The following is a 12,559-nucleotide window of genomic DNA, read 5'->3' as shown; positions in this document are numbered from 1 at the left end:
AATACAGTATACTTGAAGACATCTGAAACCCCTTGGTCACTATAGGGTTACTACAGCTGGAAACATTCAACAAAATAATTTCTAAAAGTTGCTTCTAATCCCATGAAAAGTCTCCATATGTGCAGAAAGCCCTGACACTTGTTTCCTCATCCTGAATTTGCCCCCAACAGCCATACATTAAGCATGAATATCTATGAAACCTAGCCATGTAATCTTCACCAGAAGCTGGATCCTGACTGCACATGATTCAAACTCAGGTAAAACAGTGGCGTCATTTGGAGAATGCAGGGGAATACAGTCCACACCTAAGGGGAGGGGGGTGAGAGCACTAGTTCTCAAACACCTATCTTTTGACAGAAATGGTCTGTGGCATTCACCTGCTTCCTTTTTAAATGCTTTAGGAGATGGTTGGAGTGGGGTGAAGCTTAGCGGGAAGAGAAAGGAGAGGCCCCAGAATTTTAAAAATTTTTTGACATTTTTAAGTTTTCTTTTAAATTTTCTTTAAAAACATCACATTTTAATCAAATCTTCACTATGAATACGTGAATACATTTAGGTTGTGACTATGATATTGTAATTTGAAGGTATAATTTTAATTTTGCTAGTTGTTTTTGTCACATCTATTAGTATTACACTCAGTGGTATATGGGGATTACAATTTACAGGTAACATTAGTACAAAAAGCATTACTAAGGATTTTGTATGGTGCGTGTGAAATGGAGGGTAGGCAAGGGGGGGTGATACCATGAGTTACCACACCACGTAACACCAACCCAATGACACTACTGAGGTAGAAGCATATAGAGCGAATTCACATTGGCATGGATGTTGGAGATAGAACTAGAAAAGCCATGAAATAACATCAGCAGCCTGAGTGACTATTGCTCCTATTGAATGACATACATGCTTAATATGTAAAAAAAACTGCTTCTACATACTGTATGTACCTGAGGAGTCATGCTCTCCACTTTGAACAATGTCCACAGAGCACTAAAGAACCAAAACTGCTTAAGACTGCTCTGGAAACATACTATGGAGTAGAGAGCCATAGTAGAAGCCATCACAAAAGTCATTGTGTTTTGGAGTTCTTAAATCCCAAGGCATGAGATAGGAGACACAAAAGGGAAAAGGCAGAGAAAGGAGATTAGAAAAGTAGGTAACAATCCACACACTACACATATGACTTTTCTGTAAAAGTGGCCTTAACTGCCTCAAGAGGGTTTCAGCACCTACTGCTACATTCCCTATCATTTCCCTCTAGTATGTGGTTCACTATGAACTCACAAATAGATATACTGTACAGTACCTGGTTATGGAAATACAATGGTCCTAGACTGAAAGCTAATCAGAAGAATGACAACGTAAGTGAAAAATATTTATTCTAAGGCAAGGATATGGAATAACAACATTAAGTCTACTAATGGGCACAGCAATAAAGAAAGTCTTAATGAACTGGTTGTAACCCATATGCCTCACACTACCTACTCTTGTTCTAGGGTTTCTTCAGAGAACATAGTACAAAACAATTATCTTAATAGGTGAAGTTTATCTAAGGCACTCCTATGGTACAGAATAATTCTACATAGGTTTGCTCTGATGTAAGCAGCATTAAAAGGCCAAACAGGCGGCCTAAAAAAGCCAGCTTCCGGGTGGCTTGGAGGCATGGCGTTTTGACACTGCATGCTCTGAAGACACCAAGCCAACCAGATGGGAGTGGCTTCGAGCCGCTCCGGGCAGCCCTTTACCAACCCAAAAAGGGGCAGATCTTTTCCGCTCCTATTTGGATGGATTGGGGCCGTTTCCCACGGCTCTGGGGTGACCAGCTCTGGGATGGTCCCCATCTGCTCTTTTTTGGGCAATCTGTTTCACCCCTAAATTCAATAGGACTTATTCTCAGGTAAGTGTGCGCGTGTGTGTGTGTAGAACTGCAGCCTTTGTATTATATTTTAGGAGTCTATTGCTTAAGATTTCCAAATCATAATAGGTATTACTAGATTTGGCAAATTCTGACTGTTTTCAGCTTGGAAAAATAGCCTTTTGAAAAGGCAGAGTTGTTTGCTGAAAATATTATTATTAGCCTTTATTTATAAAGCGCTGTAAATTTACACAGCGCTGTACATACAATCTTTTTAATTGGACAGTTCCCTGCCCTCAGGTTTACAATCTAAAAAGACACGACACAAAAGGAGAAGGGAATGGTGGTGGGGAAGGGGATGAGGGCCAGCAGTTCTTCTCTACCTCCAAGGCCTGGATCAGGCCTTTGCACTAGTTTGCCATCAGATTTTCTTGCCTCATCTTCACCCAGTCCACTCTCTTCATTAAAAATCTATTTTCATCCAAAAATATTTTGGATATTTTATCCAGCTTTTAGGATAGACTTTCTCAAAATTCAAGAGAAATATAAGACCCCTGAATATGTATGTTGATGGGGGGGAGGGGGGCTCTCAGTGAGCCATTGTTGAAGACAATTTTGTTGCCAACATCGCTTTTAGTTGTAATGTCTATGAACAAAAGTACAGTTAAGTACAGCATACAGAACTATAATGTCCATACACATCATAACTAAAAGGGTCTAAACATCATAAAGGCACCAGACCCCAGTACTGTAGGCTATACTTCTGAGGAAGGAACTGGCAAAACCACCTGTGACTATTCTTTGCCTATGAAAACCCTAAGGAATTCATGGGATTGCCATAAATCATTGAAGGTACATACCCACAATGTATGGAATAACATTAAGAAACAGAAAAGTGTTGCATGGTAGCATTCAAGATGACTCTATAGCCAGACAACAAATTATACCAATTACTGAGAGAGAAAAGCCACTACACAAACACATAATTCTATGATATCACTGTCTTTCAATGAAAGCTGATAAGAAAAACTGAAAGGAAAACTCATCCAAAAACCAAAGACCAAAATTAAAGTAATATGGAACAAAACAAAAAGCAGCAGTTTGGATTCAGTCCTAAATTTTACCCATTGCTGAAATACTTTAAGCAGATCCATTAGGCTCTGTGTCGCTTATACTGAGTTCAGTGAAAATAACAGTAGAAGCCTACGCCTGCCTTGTCTACCTATAAGTCCCACGGTGTTCAATAGGAATCACTCCCTAATTGGTGTGTTTATAATCAGCATAAGCCCAAGTACTATAATGAATCAAGCTGCAAAATCTGTTCAAGGAAACTAGAAACAGTCCTGTAAGGTTTGAAAGATTCTAACATAAATTTAAGCTTTGTTTTGCTTTGGCACTAGCTCCCCCTCTAGACCAACTTAACACTGTAATTACTTTTTCCATTATAAATATACAGCTGAATAAGCTGCAGATTTAAATATATTTTGAAACCTTCAGTTGGTGTGAAACCAGTTTCTAGAAATGACAATAAGGAGTTTAAGGATATTATTTGTACTGTCCATATCTAAGAACAGTCAAATCTATTCCACTTGTCAAAGTGCTGATACTCATTTTATGTCTGTTTTAACAGTAAACACTACCTTCAGACTGAAGAAACTTCTATTGTACATACATGAAACTGCTAATCTGTAGCCTTAAAAACATCATAACCAATTAAATTAGATTAAGTAGCCAACAAATACTCCATGCTTTTTTACTACACTCAAGTTGTTATTACAAATACACAACCTATTGAGCTAATTTGAGCTACTCACTCATCTATGCTATATTTCCCTTCACCTTTCTGTGTAAATAAAATGTAAATAGTCTATGTAAATAAAAAGTATGGAGTCTGACCACAACGTCCCCACTAGAATTCTGTCTTTTTAGCAACTACTAGTGGTTCTGTCTTCTAGAAAACTACATTTCTAAAAATAAACCCAGTTTTTACATGTCATGTGCCCATCCTAGCTACTCAGTCATTTCAAAACTGAATGTGTTATAGTATAATCATATAGAAACAAACCTGTGTGATTAAACCAGACAAAATACAATCTAAGGGTGCAATTACACACACATTTACCATGAGCGCACCGGAACCATGAACTAAGGTCCAAACCACATTGCAGAAATAATCCAGTTTGAGAGCACTTTAACTGCCCTGGTTCAATGCTAGGGAATTCTGGGAACTGTAGTTTTTGTGAAACATTTAGCCGTATCAAACTGGATTATTTCTGCAATGTGTTTTGGAGCTAACTGGACCTAACGTCTTACAACATACAACATTGTGCTATAAGCAGATATTCCTTTTGGTTTGCACTATTATTTTGTTTTTATGCAAGTATGTACATCTGCAAAATGCAAGGTAGTACCAAGTTAATGCACTTAAATATATATTTAACTTCCACTATCTACTAGACTGTACCAAGCCTTTTTTTTCCTTCTATAAAACCATGGAAGGAAATATCTTGTGAGCAACCATGGGAAGCACTGTCCTATTTAATAATTTTAAAGGGGGAGTTTCTACTTATAATCTTCTCATACAAGGTAATTTTGGGAAATTATGGCAAAGTCTTTTAAGATACAGCCTTTATTAATTTTTTATTACAGTTCTGTAATTCTTACAGTTTTTAAAAATCACTTTCAATATTAAGATTCTTATAAGTTTGAAACATGAAATATTTTCATAGAACCAAGTATCCAATACCGTCTTTAATGTTGTTAAGCAATGGCACAAATTATCAATTACATTCCAAGGTCAAGCCTTGGATATTTAACATCAGTTAACAAATTTCAAGCCACAGAAATACTTTTAAAGCCTAGGTTCTGACAATCAAACATATACCTTCTGTTTCATTACTGACAATAACCTCACTAAAGAGCCACTCCCAGAAGTTAAACTGTGAAGTTCAGAATATGTGTCAATATTTGCAGACTTCAAGCTTTAAACAATTATGAGAACTGTACAATACTGCAGTCACTTTTGAAGTGACCTTTTATTTACAAGCCATCAGAACAAAAAAAAAAGCAGACTCTGCCTGCATATTCACAGGCAAGCAGAACAGAAAATGCAAATATATGGCTGTCTATATCGTCTGCCTGTCTATACTATCATGTCTCCCAAATATTTTGAATCAGGATCATCCTTGACTATTTGAGAAAGCATTAACAGGATACTGAAACATTCACTATTCAACATGTTTTAGTACATCCTGGTGGGGCAGCATTAAATTCAAACAACTAAATGTTTAAAAAGCATCCAAGGATCACTGGCTATATAAAGCACACAGTAAAACCTATGTGTTAGCAAGTAGACAAAACCTATATACAGTAGGTCTTTGGTATCTGCTGGGGTTTGGTTCCAGGCCCACCACCACCAAGCGCCTGTGGATAGCAAAATGTGTGGATGCTCAAGTCCTATTATGTACAAAGGGGGTAGTATTGTGTCCCTTATATATAAAAAAGCAAAATCAAGCTTTGCTTTATATATATATATACTTTGGAATATCTCCAAGCCAGAGATGGGGTTGAATCTGTGGATAAAGAATCAGTGGCTATGGAGGGCCAACTGTATTAACTAGAGTCAAGCCCAGCCTTTGGGCCAATATCTTTCTGGAGAGTGTGCGTCTTCGTGGAAAGAGAAAGGAAGGCCATAACCTAATGACTGCCTGTAGAAGCATGTACACACTGGTTGCCTCTCAGCCTCAGGGGAAGGCAATAGCAAAGCCCCTCTGAAGAAACTTGCCAAGAAAACCCATGGGAGGGTAACCATAAGTCAGAAACGTCTTGAAGGAGGCACACAACAACAACACATTGACTTTGCTGTTGTTAACAGTCATCCAGTCGAGCCCCATTCATGGCAACCCTGTGGAAGAGACATCTCAAAGACCCTCTGTCCTCCATTGCTCTGCTCAGGTCCTGCAAATTCATTCTTGTGACCTCCCTGACTCAGGCTGCAGCCACACTGGAGAAATAACCCAGTTTGGCACCGCTTTAACTGCCCTGGCTCAAGACTATGTAATTCTGGGAGTTGGAGTTTGTTGTGGGCCCAGAGAGGAGCAGAGCTCTGCTCTGGGCCCCAGAACAAACTCCAACTCCCATAGCCTTGAGCCAGACAAAGAATTAAAGCGGTGTGAAACCGGGTTATTTCTCCAGTGTGGCTGCAGCCTGAGTCTGTCTGCCTGGCATGCAGTCTTCCTCTCCTTCTCCTTCCCTCTACCTTTCCCTGCCTTGTTGTTTTGACATTACTGACTACCCACCCAGCTCACTTCCTGACTGAGCAGTGAAGTTTCAACCCGCTTCTCTCTGCCTCTGGGGCTGGGAAGGGAGGAAGACTCAGCCCTCTTGCTGGACATACTCCTTTCTGCACACCCTCCCCGCCACTTTGGGCCCAAGGTTTGGCAAGGCTGCTCCCACCCCAAAACAGTTGGCACACCACAATCCTTGGCTGCATTTAAATGCCAGGACCTTCCATGCATGAAGCGGGGGGGGGGAGGTAGGTTAGTTTTGTGTTGGAGAAGGTGGGTTAGTTGTTGGGGGAAGTACAGCATTAGATGTGTGTAGAGAGAGGAGGGTTAGTTGTGAAGGGAGGTGCCTTAGTTGTGGGTGGGGAGGCGGGTTAGTTTTGTGTGGGAGAGGTAGGTTAGTAGGTTAGGCAGAAAGGTTAACTGTGGGGGAAAATAGGTTAGTCGGGGTAGAAAGGTTAGTTGTCTGGGGGAGGTGGGTTAGTGGTGGAGGAGGCAGCCCGGCTGTGTCTGTGGCGAGAGGGGGGTGGCTGGAGAGGAAGCTCAGTTGTGGGGGAGGTGGGCGAGCTCTGTGCGGGAGAAGATGGGTGAGTGGCTGTGGTTGGGGGAGGAAGAAGCGTTACTGTGGGGAGAGAGAGAGAGCGAGAGAGGCTGATGCAGAGAGAGAGGAAGGAGACGGGGCTTCGCCTCCCTTTGCCTCTTCTGCTTCCTCTCTCTCTCTCTCTCTCTCTCTCTCTCTGCATCAGCCTCAATGCCGCCGCCGCCGCTTTCTCTCCCTCCCTCCCTCCCGGCCTTGGGCCTGAGGCGCCCTGGCTGCCTCTTCCCCGGAGAGCCCAGGCCCTGGACGAAGACGCCACCCGGGCGGGCCCACGGAGGACTGGAGGGAGAGCATCTTTCTCAGCCACAGACTCGGAGGGAGGGCCTGGCCTTACCAGCGAAGAGGGGCGATGCTCTCTCGGCCGCGGCGGGTCGGTGGGCGTCCTCCTCTGCTCTGGGTCCTTCTGGAGGACGGGGAACAAGAGCCCACCAGCCGCTTAACGGGAGCCTCGAAGGAGACTGGAGCTGGAGCAGCAGAGGGAGAGAGAGAGAGCGAGCGAGCGAGCGAGGAGGAGCGGGGACAGTTAGAAGAAGAGGCGCCCGCGCGCCCACGCGCACGCGCAGAAAAGGTCTCGCGCTCCCCCTTCGGCGCGAACGAGCCACAGAGAGAGAGAGAGAGAGAGCAGCTCCAACGGCGGAGGAAAGTACTGTATATTTAGAGCTGAGAGAGAGCGCGTGCACGCCAGAGAAAAGGAAGAGAGGGAAGAAGAGGGGAGTCAACCCGGGAGCCACCGGGAGGAGGAGGAGGAGAGAGGAGGGCGTGGCCTCGACGAGAGGCGCCACCAATCAGAGAGGCGCCCTGCTGAAATCTCCAAGCGGGTGGAACGTTAGCTTCGCACAATCCCAAGGAGGAGGGCAGCGGAGACGCCGGGCAGGGAAAGGGTTGACAGTGCGCATGCGCCTTACATCGCGTTGGGGTCCCCTTCAGTCCTTCCTTCAACGGGGAGGAGGCGGTTCGGCCCTCCAGTGCTGCCTCTTTCTGAGGCGTTTGGGTTGAGTGCTAGCGAGGCTGAGGAGGAGAGTATTGGAAGAGGCCCCAAGGGCCCTGATCCAGTCCAGCCCCACTCTGCCGTGCAGGAACTCTCACTCAAAGCCTCCCCTTTGAGAGATGGCCACCAGCCTCTGTTTAAAGACCCCCAAAGAAGGGGACTCCGGGCGTGTTCCACTCTGGGACAGCCCTTTCTGTCAGGAGCTTCCTCCTAATGTTGAGGTGGCATCTCTTCCCTGGAGCTTGCAGGAACATGGCGGAGGGGAAGAGGCCCTTTCCCCTTCTCTGGCAGTTGTGCGTCGGCCCTGCTATTTGTTGTCGTTGTTGTGTGTCTTCGAGTTGTTTCTGATTTAAGGCAAACCTATCATGGGAGTTTCTTCAGAGGGAGTTTGCCGTTGAGGCTGAGAGAGTGTGACTTGCCCAAAGTCACCCAGTGGGTTTTCATGGCCAAGCTGGGACTTGAACCCTGGTTCCCAGAGCCGTAAAGGAGGTGTTGGGAGACCAGGGTTCGAATCCCAGCTGGGCCATGAAAAGCCACTGGGTGACTTTGGGCAAGTCACACTCTCTCAGCCTCAGAGGAAGGCAGTACTGAAGAAACTTGCCAAGAAGACACCGCAATATGCTCACCATAAGTCAGTGTTGCAGATTTAATCCAGAACCAGGGAGACCCAGGAGCGATTGGAAAGGAAACATGATTTATTTTTGCTGCACCGTCTCCAGAGGAGAAAAAAACTTCCAAATTACTGGAGCCCAGATCCCAAAGTGAACCAATCTTTTATAGTACTTTGAACAAAGATAACTACAAACTACATTTCACTAGTTACATAAAACTTAAACATATACACACCTTTACATTCATTGGATGCTCAAACATTACGTCTAACATACGTCTCCATCCCTCGTGGCTATCCATCAATCAAACTATTATCTATATGTTTTGTTTTATTGTCTCCACAGTTCCTCTTCTTATTTGGATTAGCAGCTGGAAGCAGGAGCCACTTCAGGGTTGTTTACATTCAAGAGCAGAGGATTTGACATGAGCTGAATTCCATCATCCTGGCAGCCTTTGCCCTCAACACATTTCAGTACTATAATTTTCAACTCCTGAGCATAGTAAAATTTCAATTCAGATCTGCCCTCTTAATCAGAAACAACTTGAAGAAGGCACATAACAACAACTCCAGAGTCATGGTTCAATACTCAAACCACTACACCACAATGGCTGTGGGGGACATGATGGCCATTACTGTGAATGGAGGGGATGGGGAAATGCTTATAACATTTCCATCCCCTACTATGTCCTTGATGAAAACAGCTTCTCTAAGGCACTACACAAATTGGAAGGAGGGAAAGAACAAGGATGTTATGGTGGGAGTCTACTACAGACCTCCAAGTCAGATGGATGAATTGGATGATGCCTTTCTAGAACAGATGACCATACACTCAGAAGGGAGAGATGTAGTAGTGATGGGTGCTTCAACTATCCTGATATTTGCTGGAAGTCAAACTCAGCCAAATCCTCAAGGTCTAGAAAATTCCTCACTTGCCTTGGAGACAGTTTCATTGTCCAAAAGGTGGAAGAGGCAACAAGAGGATCAGCTATTTTAGATCTGATCATAACCAACAAGGATGACTTGGTTAATGAAGTGCAAGTGGTGGGATCCTTAGGTGGAAGTGACCATGTTCTCCTGGAGTTTGTTGTACAGTGGAAAGGAGAAGCCAGGCATAGTCAGACATGCATTCTAGATTTTAGGAGAGCAGATTTCAGTAAACTTAGAGAAATACTGGGGGTGACCCCATGGTCAGGAATACTAAAAGAGAAGGGAGTTCAAGACAGATGGGACTTTCTCAAAAGGAGATACGGAAGGCACAATTTCAAACAGTTCCAATGAGGAAGAAAAATGGGAGATGTCTCAAGAAACCAGGATGGATAACTAAGACCTGTTCCGCACGGGCAAAAAGTACATACTAGGTACGTACTAGGGTTACGAAAGGGCATCCCTTCTGGATGCCCTAACCCTAGTATGTACCTAATACGTACAAAATGGCGACACCCTATACACATGGGCGCCGCCATTTTGACGTTGCGGATGCTTAGCATCTGCACGTCGCAGCGCAGAAATGACACAAGTGCGCCATTGGCGCCTTGGGGCATCATTACCACACCGCAAAAAGAAGCTGCTTTTTGCAGCTTCTTTTTCCGCCGCCGGGAACCTTCCCCATTTGGAGGGTGAGGCTTCCTGGCGGTGGAAACAGGCTCCGGCAGACCGCCCTTTTTGGAACTTTCAATTGAGCTAAGTTTGAAACGGAACATGTAAAAGAAATGGGAAAAGGGAAATCATGAAAAAGAATTCAGACAAATAGCAAGCACATGTAGGGATAAAGTCAGATAAGCTAAAGCACAGAATGAACTCAGGCTTGCTAGAGAGGTTAAAAACAATAAAAAAGGGCTTTTATGGATATGTCCGCACCAAAAGGAAGAAGAAGGAAATGGTGGGGTCACTGCGTGGAGAAGATGGCAAAATGTTAACAGGGGACAGCGAAAAGGCAGAATTACTCAACACATTCTTTCCCTCAGTCTTCTCAGAAAAGGAAAAGGGTGCTCAACCTGAGGAAAATGGAGCAGAGGACAGAACGGGAATTTCATACAGAATAAGTAAAGAAACAAGTAGAATACCTTGTTAATCTAAATGAATTTAAGTCTCCAGGACCAGATGAGCTACATCCAAGGGTACTAAAAGAACTGACAAATGTAATATCAGAGCCATTGGCAATAATCTTTGAGAACTCCTGGAGAACAGGAGAAGTCCCAGCAGACTGGAGGAGGGCAAACATTGTTCCCATCTTCAAAAAGGGGGAAAAAGAGGATTCCAACAATTATCGTCCAGTTAGTCTGACATCAATACCAAGAAAGATTCTAGAGCAGATAATTAAACAGAGAGTCTGTGAACATCTAGAAAGCAATGCCATAATCACAAAAAGTCAACAAATCATCCCACACAAATCTTATCTCTTTCTTTGATAAAATTACTAGCTTGGTAGATGAAGGGAATGCTGTGGATATAGTATATCTTGATTTCATTAAGGCCTTTGACAGGGTTCCCCATGATATTCTTGCAAACAAGCTTGTAAAATGTGGGTTAGACAAGGTAACTGTTACATGGATTTGTAATTGGTTGACTGACCAAAGCCAAAGGGTGCTCAACAATGGCTCCTTTTCATCCTGGAGAGAAGTGACCAGTGGGGTCTGCATTTTCTGTTTCTGGTCATAGTTCAGGCCTATGACTAACATCTTCAGTTTCTTTTGCCTGTTTGCCTGATGAAGAAGAAGCCAGTGTGACTTCGAAAGTTTGCAACATGTAATTGTGCATTTTGGTTGGTCCAATAAAGGTATAATTGTTTGGATGTTATTGGATTTGCTATATGGCTAACACGGCTACCCCTAGATGCTTTTTAATGACTAGATGCCAGTCAGACATCTTTTTTAGCAGAACTCGCGCATTCTAGGTTTGTTACATCATGGAACTGCATCTCTCTGCAAACCACATCCCTCCACATCTTTGCGAGTTCGGTTGCTCACACATGCAGGCACCCACCACTTGAGGGGGTCAGCATCACTTCCCCCCCCCCCCTTTCTCTGTTTTCTCCCCTACTGGTTTCAGCAGTGGCTATTTGAGCTGGGAAAGAAGCAACACTTTGTCAACCATGGGGCCATTGATGATACAAATGTATTTGAAATGTGTTCAAGGTGATTATTCACACTGCCAATGATACAGATCTTTTTCAAAAAGTCAGGAAAAACCCCAACATTGATTATCCTAGGGTAAGTGGGGGTTTTGCCAGCCCTTCAGAAATACTTAATCGGGTGCATTTGGGATGCAGGTGAACAACAGACATTCAACCCAGTTTCATCCTGGATTATTTTCACCGTGTGAATAGGGCCTAAACTGAATCTCATAAATGACTAAACTCAGGTTATTGTATTTTGGAAGCATAATGAAATGGCAAGACTGTTTGGAAAAGGTGATAATTCAAGACAGCAGGAAAATAGGAAATGTATACTTTACATTTGACTAGTGAAAGTGGCCACAGCTCTGACCTTAATGACAACAAGTGTGGAGCTATTATGTATGGTCACCATAAATTGAAGGTAACTTGATGGCAAATAGCAACAACAAATATAAACATACAGGACCATGTGCATTTCAAGACATGTTAAAATCTGTTAAGTAATACAGTATAGTAATTCTGTTTGTGTCATGAACGCAGGATCTGCCCAGTATTCATGAGAATGATCTTGGATGTTTCTGTTCATCCTTGGCTGGAAAGTCCCAGAAACTGGAACCTTGAGAACTACTCACCCAGTCTCCAAGACCATTCCTGTCCTGTCCCGCTAGTATCCAATTTTTCCCATCTTAGTTATTATAGTGGGGTAATATACTTGCAACAGAATACCAAACTTCATTTTTAAATTGATTTTTTTACAACATTACTATTCTTGTATATCTAATGATTGCAAAGTTACACAAATATTACTTACAATTATTACTTCAAAGTTGCATCTAATTTATGTTGTCTTCATTTCCAAATATAATAATTCCTCCCATCCCCTTGCCATATTCTTGGTAAATACAAACTAAGATTAAAACTGATCTTCTTCAGTTGAAATATTAATGTATGATTTGCTTTCTTTAATAAATGTTTAAACATTAAGTGATTGAGACTGTGTCCTTTTACCTTTTGTATCCTAAAACCTATACCAATATCTAATATAAACTGAAATTTACTTTTTATACTCAAGGGTTGATCTTGTCTATATTCATCAAGAGAGCATTG

At 42.9% G+C, this 12,559-nt stretch overlaps 1 protein-coding gene across 1 annotated transcript in view; it reads right to left on the bottom strand.

Annotated features, from left to right (window-relative positions):
• Positions 1-7,455, bottom strand: part of FUT8 (fucosyltransferase 8) — a 151,825-nt gene extending 144,370 nt beyond the window's left edge. The window contains 1 exon segment of the mRNA XM_042445868.1: positions 7,071-7,455. The gene's annotated coding sequence lies outside the window, so the exon portion shown is untranslated.
• Between the last annotated feature and the right edge of the window lie 5,104 nt (positions 7,456-12,559).

The sequence above is a fragment of the Sceloporus undulatus genome, chromosome 1, assembly GCF_019175285.1.
Source record: "Sceloporus undulatus isolate JIND9_A2432 ecotype Alabama chromosome 1, SceUnd_v1.1, whole genome shotgun sequence".
NCBI lineage: Eukaryota > Metazoa > Chordata > Lepidosauria > Squamata > Phrynosomatidae > Sceloporus > Sceloporus undulatus.
The sequence above is the reverse complement of the archived record's forward strand: the minus strand, read 5'-3'. Positions and strand labels throughout refer to the sequence as shown.